The following is a 19529-nucleotide window of genomic DNA, read 5'->3' on the forward strand; positions in this document are numbered from 1 at the left end:
GAACATGTCACAGTTGGAAAAGCACCGGTGTAAACAATAAAACTAATGATGACTGAATTCCATTCAGCTACGTCAGGGTTTCAGGGTCTTGCTATCGTGCACGATGACTCACCGACACACTGTAATAGCTTACCGGAGCTCTTTACTCTAACAGAGATGATGGTAATTATTAGTAACATTACTAGTAACATCTGTGTTGTTCCATCTGTGGAAAGTCAAAATGTCAAGCTGACCGTGTGTGACTAAAATAATGAAAAACTTGTATGGCATCTATTGTGAGGATAGGTTGTACATGTAGGATTCCCTTTTTTGCATCACTGTAATTTAGTCGTATTAAATCTTTGTTGTAAAATGTACTATAGGGTAGGTTTGAGGAAAATGTTGCAGTGTCATCCTTTCACTATGGCCCTGGCATTCCCAACTTTAGGTGACCCCGTCATTAGCTTGTTGTTAGCCTCAGTGGCTGCTGGACGGCAACAGTTGCCTAGCAGAGGTGTTTTCACAACTTACTGCTAATGTAGCCACTTGAATGCCAAACATTTTGTGTACACGACTTCCCATGTCATACCCACAAGCTCACAAACCCCAGTTGTGAGTTAGCATGAGTCGCTTTTGCTCCTGACATTCTTTCCCAAGTGTGAAACAAAACGCTGGATAACTTTGCGCCAAATCCAAGATGGCGGCTCCATTTTCCAGCAATAGTGAAAGCTGTAGTAACATACTGCTTAATTAGCACTTCAGTCTATTTGTGTCTCACATACTTGGGACATTCTGGACATGTCGCTACCATGTTTGCTAAAAAGTAATGCTAACGACGGCTAATAACCACATCTTGGTTTTCCAACTTGTACTGGAGAGCAGTCAACTTGACTGTGACATCATTTCCAACTCCAGCTTCCCACATCTGAGGTAAATGAGGCAGAGCCTTTGTGCATGTCATGCGATTGCTGTTTCCACTATTGTGGCTGTGGACACAAGTAAAATGGAAGTAGATTGGGTTTTTGACAAAAGCTCTTTGTTAATAGTGAATCTGCACACAATTATACCCGTACTATAAAATCTCATGCAGAGAAACAAGCAACCGTCGTTCTAAATCTGAGCGACCTGTGAGGCCTTCACAGCCCAGGCTCAGAGACCCGTAGCTCTAGAGGGATTGAGCTGACGACTGCAGTCTTGTTGCTTAGGCTTGTAAAACCAAAGGGACTTGTCTGTACTATATAAAAGACGTCAGTAAGGCCTCAGTAACACTGGGAGTGCTATTCTCAAAAATAACAAGCATGACCTTCTCAATCCTAACATGACATGTCACCACCTACTCATGGTGCTCTGGTGGGTTTGCATTAGCAAAAAGGCCTTGATCTGTTCTGTGTGTGTGTGTGTGTGTGTGTGTGTGTGTGTGTGTGTTACATGTTATTTTATCTCTGTTTAAAAAAAAAAGAAAGAAAGAAACAATTGCATTGAGATAGAGAATACAACTTAAATTGGATGGTATTTCTAAAACATTTCTCTAATTGCAAATTTTTGACAACCCTTCAAGGCCTGGAAAATACTACTGCAGAAAGACATGACTTTCCCTGATCTTCCAGGAGTGTGGGAACCCTGAGAGCGCATTCAGATCTGGGTGTACTTCTTATTCAATCAGGCAGAGAGGCTGATGTGTGTGTCTTGGCTCAACCCCCAGTGAAATTGAGATGAAAAATGAGCATAGACAGCAGGCTACCTGTTATCACTTCAAATATTTTCTTTCCACATACTCCGTTTAACTTCAACAAATGACTGCAAATTAGATTAAATAGGGCTAATGTCATTTAAATCAATCTCTCTTCACAGATAATGGTCTTTATCCAGCTAACCCGTCGCGGAGCGGTCAGAGCCGCATGGTTCACCGATTACGGCTAAACAGAACCACTTGAAATCGCTGACAACAATTAAAACATAAAGATATCTTGTGATTGATGTTGTTTAATGAACGTCGTACATCTTGAAACGGTTTGCCAGTGCTCAACAGATGTCGCAGCATGCATCACAGGAAATATGGGATTATGCTCATCTCTTTGGATTTTGAAACAACTGGCTGCAAGTACCACTTCATGAACAGATAAAGCACAGAGGAATTGCCTTTATAAGAGGAATTGTTTTTGATGGTCGCACTCAACAGCCATTTTATGCTTCCATGCGAAGCTTAGAGTTCTTAAGGCTCTCTTAAAGCTTGGCTGTACAGACATATATTATCATTTCAATACCCTAGATTTAAGATAAATTGTCTTGACCACTCGAAAAGGGAGTTTTAGGAGATACATTGCGGGAACTTGATCTCATCTTATGACTTACAGTAATGTCCCGTGTTTAAACATCTTTGCAATGCTCTTATTACATTGTCATGAGTGCAAGGCTGTGCTGTGGCTGCCCTAGCTGGCCTCATTTAGCTACTGTTCTAATGCCAAAAAAATCACAAGCAGGCATCCTGCACAGAGGAATCAGCCACCAAACGTCTGCCAACACAAACACCAGCGCACGGCATTAAGTGATACCACAGTGTGAAATGAATAGAATGACAAAATAGCCGTCAGCACACGGGAGGAACACGTATGTATACCTCAGGCCGCTACAAAACTGATATCACAATCTCTCTTGCTGCTATGTGATATGAACGGCAGCGCGGGGCCTTATTCATGTGAGGAGTTAAAGCGCGGAGCATTAGATTGGTGATGACAACGCGGCAGCCAGTCTACTGAAGAAGATTCAGCAGGGGTATACAGTATGTTTTATTAGAGAGAAACTCTGGCGCTGTTAGTGATTCCTGCTAATAAAAAACCATCAGGGGCCTTCCTGTTTTGTCTTCACCCTGCTGTAAGAGCTGACAATCATTTAGGCCCGAAACATTCTTCTGTGTGTTTTCTTTACCTTGGCAATAAAGGCTGAAACTGACCTCTGCACACAGCCGTGAATATACCCCTCAAGGGCTTCAATAAGTATGTGAAATATAAGGTTCTATATGTTCTGCTCTGTAAGCGTGGGAGAGTAGAAGCGATACGAGAGCTATCAGCTTCCAAGGCATTGAGGAATTTAATGCGCCGAGCACGGACATAAATCTTGGATGAATATGCAGGCTCAACACATCTGAAGGCACTTTTAAGAAACTTTAAGGACCCCGCAGCCAATATTGACAAAAATCTTATGACCCATTGTTTGCCTGATTGCCTTGATTTAACAGTTTATTTGATTTTAAGTTAAAAAAAAAAAAATAAAATAAAACAGAAATTGGCCTTTTCAAAGTTTCTCAAATGACGCCTTGTTTGCGGTTGCGTTATTTTATCGGTATAAATGGTACCACATTCTGATTACAGATTCTCAACCTCAAATTATTTCTGTATTTCTTTAAACATTTTCCTAGTAACTCATCAAAAGTAACTCATCATGTTTGAAAATATGTAAAATTGGGCTCAGTATTAAAAAAAAACAATCTGGAAAAGAATTACCGGCATTATTAGACAATATTCGCTTGGGTAAGCATAAATAGTAGGCATTGTGTAGTATACCGATTAGCCACAACATTATGACCACTGACAGGAGAAGTAAATAACATTGACCACCTTGTGACAATTCAGTGTTTTGCTGGGAAATATTTGGACCTGGCGTTCATGTGAACGTTACTTAGACATGTACCACCCACCTAGACCAGACCAGGCACCCCCACCCCATAGCAATGACACTCCTTGATGGCAGCAGCCATCCCCAGCAGGATGCAGCCTGACACAGACACACGTATAATTATGGTTTAGGAACAACCCAAAAACACATGAGAAACAGCACAAGGTGTTGACCTGGCCTCCAAATTCACTAGATCCCAAACTGATCAAGCATTAGCCCGATCCACAAGGGCCCCTCCCTTCAACTCATAGGACCATCATTCTGTTGCCAGACACCACAGGACACCCTCAGAAGGCCCATGTTTGGAGGCATATGGGAGACCTACACAATATTAGGAAGATGGTCATAATGTTATGCCTGACTCTCTCTCTCTATATATATATATATATATAAAATGAATGCAATCAGATGTGTTAAATGACATCAAATAGAGATGTAATGCAGTCATGGATTGATGCTTGGATGACTGCCATGGCTCAAACTGTACTAAATGATCTCATCTACAAACGGTTGGTTTGGACGATGCATAGCAGCACCATGTGTATTAGTAATGACAGGCAGAAAAAAACAAAAAACAAACATATGGTAAGATGACGTTAGCCGTTATAAACCAGGACTTTGTAGAGGGAAACAGCAGCTAAGAAATGACTGCTGGCTAACACATAGTCATACATTTCGTCACCATTTCATCACTATTTCATTGGTCTGACAACTAAAGCAAAATAATCTGTAAATGAGAACAGATTGTAAGAGATTTAAAGGTCTGACAAAAAGTTTTGATGGCACTGAAGCACAAAAGGCGATATAAAAAACACTGCACGGGCCAACCGGTCCTTGTTTATTAGTGAAACCAGCAACAAAACAAGTGCATTGTGCTTTTTGATACTTTATTTAACATAGACCTGCTTTATAATCCAAAAAAAGATGGGACCTTGCATTATTAAACATTATGATATTGAAAATTAGGTTTCAGTCTTCACTGTGACATTGATGCTCTCACAAATGGGGTACAGTGTAGTATGATAACAAGTTGACAGCCACAAAGCGGCCGTTTTAACAGAAGCTCTCACAAAAATCATACCAATCCATCGTCGGCGCAAAAACCCTTCCAAAACCTGATGGTTACTACAAACAATATTAAAGGCCTTTTAGAAATATCAACAGTAACATATTACTCTCTGACAGGTCTGCCTCTAAAAAAAAAACACTACAAACAAAACCCCACATCAATAAATACTTCAAACCCAAACCACAGGGAAGACAAATGGAGAACAACAACAAAGCTCGCGCACATTCATACGCGTAACACAGAGTGCCAAAATAAGTACTGTAACACTACAGAAAAAAAACAGTTGTTAAAAGGAGCTAAATGTACCGTAGCTCATTTAAATATATCCAAAGTAAACTTGAGTGTAATGTGTATATTCCTGGAGCGTGCGTTCTAATTAAACTGGAGGACAGAGTTCAAACAACTTCTGGATCCACAAGGTAAATCACTGTGACACGCCAACGGTGGTTTTAGGACAGACCATCTCTCTTTCCTCCACCAACGAACCTACTGTTTTCAGAACTGCAAATCCAACTGTGCCAAGGTCATGGGTGAGGGCCCGGCATCTGATTTGGATGTGCTGACAATCTGTGAATTTTTCTGACCCGTTTCTTTGTTTCCCTCACTCGCCGGCTCTATCCTACCCATTTTCAGGCAACCATTCAATTACTGCCTCTCACCAGCCCCATCAGTCTTCTCCTCAGGCACATACTTTGCTGTGGGGATTGTTAATGGCATGCGAATTAGTTGTAAAATAGAGGCTGACGCCTTGATAAACATCAATGGAAAGAACTTGCTATTTACTATACAGGACCCTATATGGTCAAAGCAAAGTGTGACTGAATAGGCCGCTTCTAAATACGTTGTAGGTGTGACGTGTGAGAGAGCTTGGAGAACATTAATGCTTCATTTGTGGTTCAGGCTGGAAGGGTGTATTTGTATTATTCAACTTGCAACGCAGACTAATGTGAAAATCCCTAAAACAACAAGCAATTGGTCCTCATTACAACAACTGATTCTTAAAAGCCAATGGATGTGTGTATTTTATTTCCTGGAGTGCTCATATATTGCTCACGCGCCCGTCAACACAAGGAGATGAGGAAATTACTGACCAGTTAATGACTAAATGTGAATTGCAGCAGACACTCATCATCTCTAAGACAAAGCCTGGGATAGCTTCTTACGTTTGACAGGTGTCGTCTGGGGGATTAGGTGTTTCCGACAACAACTGTTCTGGCCCAGTGGAGCGCCTGAGGATCGGGCGATTTCTCCAAACTGTCACACTGTCAATACTGTCACAAACATTAGGTCTGTATGACGAAAAGGAAGCTTCCTCTCTTAAGTTTTCCGATTTTATAGTCGGTTTTTCTGTCAAATTCTCTGCGAGGGAGAGCTAGAGAGCAAAAAAACATGCTGAGAATGCCATTCTTAATGATGGGGTGCTACTCATCACTGTTCCACAGGAAACTTGAGAATGCCACTCATAGTAGTATATCAAAACAAAGCTTAAAAAAAAGAAAGAAAATCATGAGCTGAAATAAAACTTGTGACGCCAACAGAGTAGAAAGTGATTGGAAGAAAGAACAACAGCTGAGCCACAGCTTGTCATTGGAGGCTCTATCTTTGGGTATGATATATTATTAACAAGTAAACTACTGACTGAACAATATAACAATGAATATAATCGTATTTAAGGGCCGGACACAACCAGCGATGAAGCCTGACTGTGACGTCGCCTCACGCCGCCTGTGTCTGGATCTAAAAGTTGCACTTGAACACACCACAAAGAAAACACTTGAAGGCAAGCTGGAGCATACTGTGCATGCGTGAAAGAAAATTACTCTTCATGCGTTAAAAAGAGGAAACTGGAAGAGCTACTATTAGCTGGAAGGCTAGGAAGCTAAAAAGAGCTGCAAACGGTCGTACATAGCTGGCCAGAATTTTTCTCAGCAGACACTGTGAAGGACAGATGCTCTCATTAAATAAAATAAAATAAATATTGCATCCTAACTAATATATAGCCACTAGGGGGCGATTGCGATACTTGCGATTCCAATACCCGATGCTAATAGCGTATATCCCATTAACCAAATGTGAGTATTTCAGTGTTGTGATTTGGTTTTACTTTATTTGTATTTATCTGTTCACGTTCTAGTTTGATGTAAATAGTAACATTTCTAACAACTAAGAGCTGTTGTGCTGATGTGCCACGTTTGCACTCACCATACTCTTCTCCCTTGTGCCTCCAAAACAGTTGTGACTCATCAGAGAATTGACATGGGCCTTCTGAGGGTGTCCTGCTGTATCTGGCAACAGAATGTTGTTAGTGGGGGCCTTTGAATCCTATGGGTTGAGCGGAGGGGTCTAAACTGTTTTTGAAATCTGTGTCAGGCTGCATCCTGCAGGGGATGGGTGCTGCCACCAAGGAGCGTCATTGCTATGAGGTGGGGGTGCCTGGTCTGGTCTTGGTGGGTGGTACATGTCTAAGCACATACTCTGCGAGTCTGCTTATTAGTCGGCACTGCTCTCCATTTTTCTGTAATTTCTTTTTATAAGTGCATTGTCTCCCAAGTGTTTTGTACTGTCTGTATTGTATTGGTTTTATTGTCTTTTATTGTGCTGTCTCTCGTTCTTGTCCTGTTGGCACTGTTCGTCCACACTGTCTGCACCGTCTGCACTGTTCGTACAGTTTGCACTGTTTTGTATTGTCTGCATAAGTTTGCACACACGCACTGGTCTTAGAGGACAATACAATAAGAACCTCGATCAGTCAACCAGTGAATTTGCATCTTGTACACTCTGCATGAAAAACATCTTTAACTAACAACTGTGCTAGTCAATATTTAAAAACTATAGTGTGAAAACCCAAATAACACCGGCTCCTTAAGCACTCAAGATGAAAGTCATGGAAGAGGAAATAAATAAGAAAAAATCATTAACCAGACAGAGAACACTGAACCACAAGACTACAGACTTCAGAGAAAATTGTTTAATGTTCAGTGAAAGCTTTAATGAGTGAGGTGAAGCCGAGACAGAGGCGTTATAGAGTGTTAAAGTGTAAGGTGAACATGTTGAGAATTGCCTGCCTCCTTTTATGCTTCACGCCCCATTACAGAGCTGTCTCTTCTCGCCAATGATTCCCTATACGTTAGGCCTTTTTTCACAGTAAATGAGCCATTGGCCTGCAACATCGACTTCCACACAGCTCTGCAGCGATGGGCTTTGATAGCATTGCATCTCCATTGCATCACTGTTGGATACATTTGGGCACGGACAAAAAAATAAAATGCAAATTGCCACAGAGCATTAACTGTTCCAAGACACAGAGTGCAAGAGTGAAAGCATGCATGTAGCTGCGGCCAGACAAACAACAGCACTGCACTCAAATCTCTTATGTGAGGACCGAGATCGGCAAACCACCAGAACACAATGAGCTGGACCACAGAGAGGCCTCGTGGCCACTTGGATAGTAATAGGTCCAGAACCTCACCACAGGTTAAATAAGAGTGTGACCAAAGTATAACCAGCAGATCCCAAAAGTTAGAGCCAGAGTCCCCAAGACACGATCCTGTTTTGGCTTTAAAAAAGGTCTCAAGGACATGCAACAGACAGTGGTGAACTGTTTTGAGATACTGGCACACCTCAGAAAACCACAAAAGTTGAATTATATTAGAGAATTACAGTTTCTATTTGGGTGACACAGGTCTTCCTATGGTCATCCTTCCTAAAAAAACAAACAACATAGGGTCATTCTTAGTAAAGACTTGCAGAAGCAAGCGGAAACGGAAATGCAACTCTCACAAATTCTTTAAAACGTGGAGCATCGGGAGTGGATGATTAGTAACTACTAAAAAAATCCTTGCAAACTTTCCTTTAACATCAACAAACGCTGCAAGCAGGAAGGCTAGTGGACAGTGCTGTAGCTGAGCAGTCCGCGGAGTGAGACTATAGCTGAGAGGCACAGTGCCAAGAGGACGTCCGGCTGGTCGTGGCAGGGGTGTGAGCTGCGGCTGTATAAGAACGGGCCAGAGGCTTGGAACCAGTCCAGAATATAGTATGAGTTTCTGGATGCGGTCCAAGACAGCTGGGGAGCGGCAGAGTCAAGTCTTACAGTAACCTGGACCTGTGCAGCCTGGCCACACCGCTGACAGATTTATCAACCTGGAGCTGGCTCGGCAGAATTGGATGCTTGAGCTGAAACATATCTGCAACTGCATCTAGCTCATATACTGCACCCTCCCGTCTCTTTATATCAACTGCTTTGGTTTTGTTCCTTTATTTCGCCTGACGCTGCATGCTTTTAAAGTTTACTCAGATCTTTACTCCATGGCTGTTTTATTTCAGCACCAAATTCTTCTCTCCAAAGTAATTTGTGGATAATTAAAAATTATTACGCACTCAACACCAGTCCATTAATTTCCTTGGCTGTATGAGTTAATGTACAACTCATACTCAATTGATACCTCATGCTGTAGCAAGTTTTCCAATAACATCTACTATTATTTTTTAATCCATCAATATTAAAGCAAGCTTAATATCACTAATCATGACTGCAGGCACTCTGAACTACAGAAATAAGACTGGATGGGGGGGGGTGATGGCCAAGAAGAGGCAAGAAGTCAAGGGGTGCGCTGTGCTCCTGCGGTGAAGCGAGTGCAGGGCGGCACACCTGTGTGCCTGATTAAGCCGTGGACAATGAGGCCTCTGTTTCTACCTGTCCACCTGTCTGCAGAGTGGAGCCCCTCTGCTCTATCCTGCAGCCCTGAATTCCTCTCTGCCCCTCCCAACCTTCTGTCCTCCTCAGGGTCTCCTGGATATTAAGTCCACATTCTTACACATGCGCACACATTGGTGGAGAAAGGACTAAAATTAGTGAGGCGAGATTATATCGAACCATGCAGGACAAGCAAATACGTACTTCAGATACGCCTGCTTCAATCACTCAGGTACAATGAAGGTGAACTTTTCCCCAACACCCAAAACTCAAGCAGCCGGGACACGCTCCTGTTCTTTAAAGCACCTGTTTGAGGCCTGTGAAAATTTCCTTGCTGACTTTAGTTATTAGTCATGTCGTTTCTACAGGATCTGTTGAATATTTGATTAACCATCTCATTATGTTCTCTGTTCACTCTGTTCTTTCTTCTCCTCTCCACAAAGCTGCGGGGTCTGTTTTTCATGCTAAACAGAAGCACTCCCCGCCCCCTGCTGTGTCCAGAACCACCGTTTCATGTATGGGACATCTGTTTGGCTTCAGGTCAACCCATGCAGTTTCCTTTCTGTTTTCTGTTTGTATTTTGCAGAACAACTCTGGGTAATATGGGAAATCTATTAAGGCTGTGTCGTATTTACTGAACGTGTGAAAAGAAAACTTTAATTGTGAGCGTTTACTCCTTCCCTGGTTATCACAGTGTTCAAAAATAATTTCTCCTATGAGATATCATAATAATAATAAATGAAGCTCTAAAATGATACTACTCTGAGAAGAGTTAACAGACAGTTTGGAATTACATGAGGGATCTGTGACCAAGCCGTCTATCAGCCAAAACCAACAACGTCCTCGATTGCTACTGCCATGCAAACCCCCTTATCTTCTGTCTGTTTCTAACCCATCCTTGAGGCCCTTCTCCCCCACATGTCTGGATCGCAGCCTGCGTTACATGAAGAATGTACACAGCATCACAGACACCAGTGATGAATGATGTGAATGTGACATTAATGGTTTGAGGGATCACTGTGTCTGATACAGAGGAGTCTCCCTGAAGCTGGTGGCATTTTTGCGGCGCACAGTCGGCCACGGGAGTGTTTGATATCCGTGCGCGTGTTTATGTCTGCTGCTACTGCCTTACTCAATTTAATTTGAAGCTCATTTATTGTCCTCACTGATTGCTTGTTTGTTTGCTTATACGGTATTTAAACTGTTGGTTTGATAAATGTTATTTAAATGGGCATAAAACCCCACTGGTTTTTGGCAGTCTGGATCTTGTCAAGTAATGGAAAGGGACATTGTTTCTTCTCAATCAAAGGTGCAACACAAGATTTTTCAGTCAAGTCATTCAAAAATGTACTAAAACTATCAAGAGAAGGCAAAGAAATAACAGTTTTAATGTTATGTCAAGGACGCCTATGCATTGTACTGCAGGGATACCTGGCGAAGTTACCATGCTAATCAGCTAATCCGGGTTCAGCCAGTCTCATCGTACAACTTTGTTCCTCAAGTGGCAATAGTGACTCAATACAGCATTCACTCTGCCTTTACGGGGGAACTACTGTTTTTTACAACCTGGACCTTATTTCTGGCATAAAAAACAATAGTTTACTCACCCATATAGCTTTTGTGTAATTTGTAGTCAATCGGGAGATATTTAGATCAGCGTATATCCATATAGTGTAAGTGATTGGGGCAACGAAACGCAGCCTCTAAATAACGCATTATCTGCCGCGAATCGTTCATTTCACCAATATTTTGTTATTATACGCTAGTGCTATTCTCCGTTGAGTCCGGAGTTAGCCGTTATCATCATCCGGGGTCTGTAGATTGACCTACAGACCCCGGATGATGTCTTCTGACCTGGATGATGTCATCTCTGAGCGCCGCGCGCACCCGCGACAGTCGGCTTGTTTACCTGTAATTTGCTGCTGCTAGTTTTTTGTAACATGGCTGAATACTTTTCCGATACTGAGGTTGTGGACAAACAATAGTGTGAGTAAACGATTGTATTTTATGCCAGAAATAAGGACCAGGTTGTAAAAAACAGTAGCTCCCCTTTTATTGGTTGAAGCTCTTGGCAAGTGACCACCATCGTCGCCACTGTCTGCTCCTGACAAGAAACAACATTCAGCGGAAGAGAAGCTAGACGCAGGAGTTAACACTGGTGGCGCTTTCCACAACTAGAGACTGACCTACATGAGTAAAGTAATGAAGTTTGATTCTGAACCCGACTATCTAGAAGACTCTGGTGTGTCCACGCTGAGGGATACTAAGGACAGGAAGGACGAGAAAGACTTAAATATTTTACTAATGCACTATATAGTGTGCTGTATGTGATGCTACTGTTCTGCCACTACACAATTTACAGACTATTTGCACTATTGCTTTAAAGAGTATTAATTTGCATTACTGTCAATATTACACTCTTGCACCACTAATTTTATGCAATGCTCACTTTTATACATAGCTAGCCTACTACTGTAAATTTTAATACTTTGCTGACCCAGCGCACTTTAGTTTTGTTCAGTGAACACTTGTGATAAACCTGGATGACAATAAAGTCTAATATGTGGGAAAGATAAGTGTAGAATCGTCACTACATTTCACTAGAATTACAAAAAAAAACAAAAAAAACATTACATCTCTGCTTCCATACACAGATTATCTAAAGTGCGTCTGAAATGAAAATTCTCTCACAGAAAGCCAAGGCAGTGTCATCCTCGGAGGTGGTCTTATCTCTGCCGGAGAATCCCACATCCTCAACATTATGCGCTCAACATGTAGCGTGGCAATTTGCAACGCCAATTAACCCTTGTAAATCTGCTCCCCTGGAGTGTGCGTTTGAGAGAGTTTGCCATTATCTTTACACTCCTTGAGAAACGGCTGCAATGTAAATGCGCTGTACGTTTAATGGTCACTCATCGCGGAGGAGCCATTCTGTTAAATTCACCGAAAACACTCACAGATGCATCTTTTAAAACACTCAGTTCACAGTGGTAATTTTTTTAAAAGTACAACACATTAGAAGAATAAACAAGCCAAAAATGTTTGCAATGAAGCCATGCAGTGTTTCTTGATTTTCATTTCAAGCCTCCAAGAGACTAAGCTATATTCAAGAAAATACATAATAAAAATAATAATAATAGATATTAACCTATTATATGTATTTGTTAGAAAATTGTGAATGCCTGCACTAGCCTGCAGTGATCCACTCGTACCTGAATGCATCCTTCTCCAAGCAAATGGGACACTCTATGTGAGCTGGGTTCTGCTCAAGGTTTCTTCCTGTTAAAAGGAACTGTTTCCTCGCCACCGTCGCCTTTGTGCTTGCTCTGGGGGGTGTTTGAGGCTGGGTTTTGTTAAGCCTCTTGAGACAATTTGTATTGTTATAGAACTGAAGACTAGAACTGAATTGAACTAAATTGAATTGTTTCCAGTTTTTCTTTAAATAAGCACCGACATTCTAACCTTGCAAATTTGTTGAAAACGCTTTGCCACATTTTTCCAAAGCAGACTAATGAAAACCTTTCTGGTGAAAGAGGAGAAAGTGTCTATGGCTGCATTGTTAAATGCCCACTTTTAAAACCCTCCCAGCTGTGCTCTGTCCCACCGCCAACCATAACCATTAGAAAAAAAAAAAAAAGAAACCTCAGGGGTTCCAACTTGTATTGTTTTATGTGAATCTAATACCCAATGTTCACGTTATATGGCCCCAGTTTCCAACTTCACCACAAACATAGCATCAAAAACTTGTGCGGCTGGAAACTCTGTTATGGCCCAGACTAAAAGAGTGGCAGATGAAAGGGGTGGTTTATTTCTATCAATGATAATCCACTTTCCCACTGTTCCCCTTATTGTTTCACTCTACATCACACACAGAGCTATAGATAGACAGGGATATCGTGTGGTCAAGTGCCAGTGAGGGGTTACGGTCAGAGCCGGGGGAAGCATTTTAAGTCCAACAACACAAAAAGAAGCAACAGAAAGTGAGCTCTCACTTCCAACTAGTTACTTATGCATTCACAGGTTTGCCAGTGCAAGTGCAAATTGCGATAGTTGCGTGACTGTTTCTACTTAGAGACAAGAGAAACCTATTGTTACCCCGAAGCTGCAACAACAAAGATCGATTTGTTAAAAAACGGTTACGTTATAGACACCACTCCTACAAGTCTGCAAAGGCGATATCCTGGCTAGAGGGGATTAAGAACATGATGGATTCTGTAACACTAACCATCACATGAAATTAACTGCACGGCAATTTTTTGGAACTGAAATCACAACATGCATTGCAGATGTCGGAAAAAATGTAAATGCATAGTGTGTGTTTTGGATCACGTTTACTGAGGCGTAAAGTTCATTCTGCGGCCTTACGTCAACGAGATTCCAAATCCCTTGTTCCCTTTAGCCCGAAGGGCGCTTTGGACGCAAAGATACTCAAGTTAAAGGAAGAAAGACAGAAAGAAAGAAAGAAAGCCCTTGACTGTGTCTTTATTTGACTTGTTCCATCCTCTCCATTTAGAAAAAAATATAGAGGAGCTGAGAGAGGAAGGACACTACCTGCTACATGCACTTCCCATCACACTGTAGCTGATCTGTCCAGCAGAGAGCAGGCTCACAGCGAGCCACATTTCATTCAGACCATCGGCCAATTACTTTAACACAGTGTGTGTGCGCGCGCGCGTGTGTGTTTGTGTACGTGTGTGTGTCATCGCCAGTGATCTCGGGGGTCCATTTTCACGGACTCAGTCTCATTAGCAGCCGCACTATTACCTGTCATTAAAACGCTATCACGTCTCTCTTTCACACACACACTGCGCGCTTGTTGGATAATTAGGTCCAATACATGTGCGTTAGCGAACACGCACACCCTCAGTTGCAGACGTCTGCTGTTTTTAGAACATGAAACAGAAACAGGTTTCTAAAAAAGATCCATGATATGACCCCTACAAATCTCTCACTGATTCCCTTTTTCTTTTTCCTCTCTCTTACCAGACACATTAAGGAATGTATCATTCTGTGTGCTTTGGCAGCGGATCAGCCCTGGCTGGCTGAGTGATGCGAGCGTGGCTGCAGATGGCTATCAGCCTTATCTGCGGCTAATAAATCTCGCAAAGGAAGTCAAAAGATATGACTGAACTCTCCGACCAAACTTCTCTCCACCCTTCAGCACACCAGCCTTCCCACTGCTGACAAACAGCAACCCATTTTGGCTTCGTCTGCTCTAAAGCCTGACATTTTTCAATATGATCAAAGCTGATTGGCTTGCTCGCTGTGCTCATATCTGGTCAGGACGGCCCACAGAAGTTTGGATTTAGAGTTTACAGTAAAGGGGCTACAATCAGAGCTCTATAAACCGCATACAGTACACTGTATAGTCTGTGGTCTGTATGAGCGCAGTCAATGTGTAGGGGATGGGGCTTGATATACAAACTGCTGTTACTACGGATAGCCCGATAGTCTGAATACAATGATTACAAAGACAGAAATAGAGAATGATGGATTATATCCAATCATTTTACCATTAAGGTTGCAGAGACTGTTTAACACGCAGCCATTGTCAGCCGGCTCCTCATCTTTTTATATAATGTTTCTCTAGTAGCTGACTTGGCATTAAATGACAGATTGATGAAGCTCACATACATGTACAGTAAATATGAAGCGACATCCAGCAGCCGGTTAGCTTAGCATAAAGTCCATAAAAACAGGCGGCCCCTCTTTGCATAAAACTACATGTCCGATGTAATTAGCCTCTTCTTAAGTGAGCTGACTGGCTGATTCAACTCTCGCCGGTAGGGAGTGTAATGACGACTAACAAAAACAAGAACGCAACATACAGAATGTAAACTGCCGCGCAAAACTATCCAAGGTGACCCCAGTTCAGCTTTATTTGCATAACGCATTAATAAACCAATGCATGACAAAAGACATATTTAGGTTTTACAAGGGGTTATGTGCCAGACTGTGACAAATTATTTCTTGGCTGAGTGCAGCGACTCGGATTCTTGGCTGGTAGCCTGGCATCTGCTTCCAGCCTAGGAACTGTCCAACATGTAATCCACCTTTTAAAACTAAAAAATTGTCATTGTGGAACTGTACACTGGTTTAGTTCACAGATTAATTAATTGGTATTTTGTTACCACAATGTTTTTCTTAGACTGTCAAACTGTTCCTCTAAATCCGACCACGTCACGAAACTGAATATCAAAGCGTGGTGCAGCGTTTCGCGAAAACGCATCTGTGCAGCAAGAAACAAACGCTGTCGGACAGATCCAGTTAATGGAAAATCTCTGCTTTAATTTGAATCTTCTCAGCCGCATTTTATTTTTAGTATATGACTATCATTTTAAAAGGGAACAGATGAAGTGAATTTCTTGTAAAGGGAAACATCTGCAGCCCAGATAAGTTTGTGATCAAACAGTCACCTGACCATCCCCTCCTGACCCTACTGTGATTTGGACAGGTGGTATTTACACAGGCAGGCACATCCCCACCCACACATAGCCTGATGTGGAGCTGGAGCTGGGTCCTTCCACAGACAGGGTGGGCTGGAGACCTCCGTTGCCCTTTCCGTCCTAATCACACGGAGGAGAAACCGAAGGGATGGAGACTCATTTTCGCCAAAACCGCTGATCGTATTCATACATACTGTTGCAGTTACACCAGAACAATGCCACTGAAATCCAAGCACAACATCTGTTCCAGTCAGAGAGCGTGCCGCTGCCAGAAACATGTTCAAAAACTAAATAGCATAAAAGCAATGGAGTAAAAGAGAAATAAAAGAAAGGAGACCCACGAAAAAGGAAAACAAGACTGTCTGTATTTCCATTTGATATTCGGTGTTTTTTGTGGCACACTGTGTCATTTTCCGAGCGGCTACGCTCCCACACCGTCCTGAGTTTTGAGCCCTGGATATTTTCTCCTAGGTGATAAAATCGCATTGACATTAGAAGGTGCTAATTGCCAGAAAATGAAGTGAAATTAATGAAAAGAGAAAGGATAAATAACAGTAGAATTTACTGGAATGAACATGAATATTTACACAGTAGGAAGTGTGTGTATGTAGACCTGTGTTTGAACGTGTGTGTGTGTGTTGGTGGACATATAGACTGTATAGCATTAACAGGCATTTCCTTCTTCATAAGGAATTGGTTAGAGAACAGATGTTTTTTTCATTCATAAAGGTAAAAAAAAAAAATATATATATATATATTGTTGTGATGATCTGTAAATAGTTTATTTCATAATGATGTTCATGTTGGGACACCCTGATGATGCTATAGTCCTCGCTTGCAGTGGCACAGTTTAGATTCCAGCCTGCGATCTCCGCTGTGTGCTATGGTTGTCTCGATCCAGGCGTTTTTTAAGATGATCTTTTGTAGTTATTTGTTTTTAGGTGTGCCATGAACCAAAACTACGCCCCTGTAGCGTCAAAATGGCAACTGGATAGCGTCAGAGCGGCCAAAAGAAACGGAGAAGAAAAAGCAGATGAAGAAGAAGTTTAAGAAGAAGGAGACTTTTTATTATGTTTTACTGGCGGCTGGCTGGCGTCAAAGCTCACCCCATCACTTACTGTGTCTCTCTCCACTAGCACCTATCAAAATAAAATAAAATAAAATAAAATAACTCCACTGCACCACTCTGGGGCGAGGCCTCCAATAATGGACCTTATTCCCTGTTCTTACAATTTAATCTTTAAGGACACAGGCATTTGTCTGTTTGTTTCTTTTTGTGTATATGTGTGTGCACACCACATATACACAAATCATCCATTCCTACCATTACTACTGCATTATAATATTACTATACTATATATATTTTTTTGTTTTTTTAATCTCTCCTTCGGGCATTTTTTTTCTTTTTTATTTAATATTATTATTATTATATATTATTTTTTAGTTTCGTTTCTGTCATTGTATCTCTCATTTACAAGCATATACCTCCTTCCAGACTTAACATTCAGCCACATAACACTCTATGTTGTTCGATGTCTCTGTCCTGTAAGTGTTTTTTTTTTAAAAAAAAGACATAGAAAACCACCAAAAAATAACTTTAAAATGATGTTCATGTTGTAAGAAAACTGCATTGCTTGTAGTCATTACATTTCTCTAAACAGTGAAAGAACATTGTGGAAACTACAGCCGTGGAGGAAAGTAAATGCATATATACTGTTTACTTTCTTAGATATAGTAATCAAAGAGATATGAGTGCTACTAAAACAATATATATATATAAAAAAAGAAATACTTAACATGACAGAGCACAGCAGTGAAGAGTGTGTAAAGTTAATAGCAGCCCTGAAGCGACTGTATGTGAGAGCTACTGTATAAAAGTGGAGAGGAAGTGTCGGGATATTTGTAATCACATTCGTTTGCTCCTTTAGGTTTTGCTAGAGGGTGTTGTGTTTTTTTTTTTATCGTTTCATTGTTTCCCCTCTAAAGGAAACTGGGCCTTAATTCAGCCATGGCAACCCATGCAGAAAGCTCTAAAGCAGCAGCCGCCCCACAGTCAGACAGGCTGAGCTATAGGTTTACAACTTACTGAGCTTTTTCTCACAGTTGGCAGGAAAAGTTAAAGGCAATTACAATTGATTAAACAAACTATTTCTTAAGGCAGGCAAGTAAAAGAGGCTGTTAAAGTCAGGTAAGTGTTCCTCTGGTGTCAACCTCTTACAGTCTTCCCCATTGCCTCCGCCAGGAGTTTAATCTGTAACATATGGACACAGTGACAGCCAAGGACAGGGGAGAGAAGACACACACACACACTAAACACTGTTAAGTCTAATAAATAATTTGCCTCAGCTATTAATTGTGGTGAAAAATCAGGGATATGATTAAACACACTTCTCTTGTGTTTGTTAAGATCCATGTACTTATGAGCAGACAAGAGCAGTTTCACAAAGATAACACTTGGATAATGCCATATTTTAAGTTCCCATGTTTTATTAGTGGAGAATTCATGTTTAAACCATATTTTATTCATGCATTTAAGAGGCGGCTGCAAGAAAAACTACATTTTAAAGCAAAAAAAGTAATTTTAAGTGCAGAGTCATGAGAAAAAATTAAAAAACTATGTGAAATGAACCTGGGGTAATGCACCAAAATCCCCCTGAAACTAAGAACCGAGAGCGAGTTGTGAATATCAAATATCTCTCTAATACCTATTTAAATCAATGCTTCACACATTTTAAACATTACCAATGTATATAGAATCAGCAGGAGTTGCAGGGGCACAGTTTTTCACGGTGATAAATGAAAAGGCACGAGACACGCCGTTAACAAAAGCTTTTCTCTTCGAGCCAACTTCTTAAAGACCTGCGGTGATTCTGTCCTAATGAGTCCAAGTTTATATAGCGCGTGCAGATACGGTTTGAGTGAACGTGAACTCAAGAGCCACGGAGTGCACTTCAGGACACATGGCTACTGTTAAGACGCTGGCTGTGATCGCGGGGATGGGCGCTTGGTTTGGAGAAACGACTCTGGATAGTGGAACAATTACAAGCAGCTGGGGAGGAATATAAAGAGGCGTTGCCAAATTTCCTGGCTACACAAATTTAGAATTTCTTTGCCATCAGGTGTTTTTCACACATATATATATATATATATAATGTTTAACATTCAGGGAGGTAAGATGAATGTCGATAGGAATTTGGACTCCGTAAGAGTAAGCACACTCACTCAGCGTCCGCCTGCACCTTTCTGAGATTTGTCGGGGCGGCGACCTAATTTTCTGTCCCTGGGGTGTCACATAAAGCAGCAGATAAAGTGAAAGCCTTTTTTCTTCTACTTCAAAGGGAGGTCCAGGTGAACTAGACTGTAATGAAGCCAAGGCTCGAGGTAACTTTGGAGTGATATGTGTGTCTGTCAGGGTTATGGCGAGTGCACACATGAGAAATTATGGGTGCTTCACACACAGCATGACACAGCAAGTCGTAGCAGGAAAGGAAAAGCTCTGATGAACAGAAGCCAACCTTCAACACAAACATACTGAGAAATGAGATGAAAATAAGATAAGCTGAGAGATTCCATATACATATACTCACTTTGGGATCAGGTACATATGCTTCTTTATACGCTACCAGTGGCCATAGCGCTTCTAAAGGCATCTACTACCCATTGCCAACAG

This window comes from Chelon labrosus (genome assembly GCF_963514085.1).
Source record: "Chelon labrosus genome assembly, chromosome: 11".
NCBI classification, from domain to species: Eukaryota; Metazoa; Chordata; class Actinopteri; order Mugiliformes; family Mugilidae; genus Chelon; species Chelon labrosus.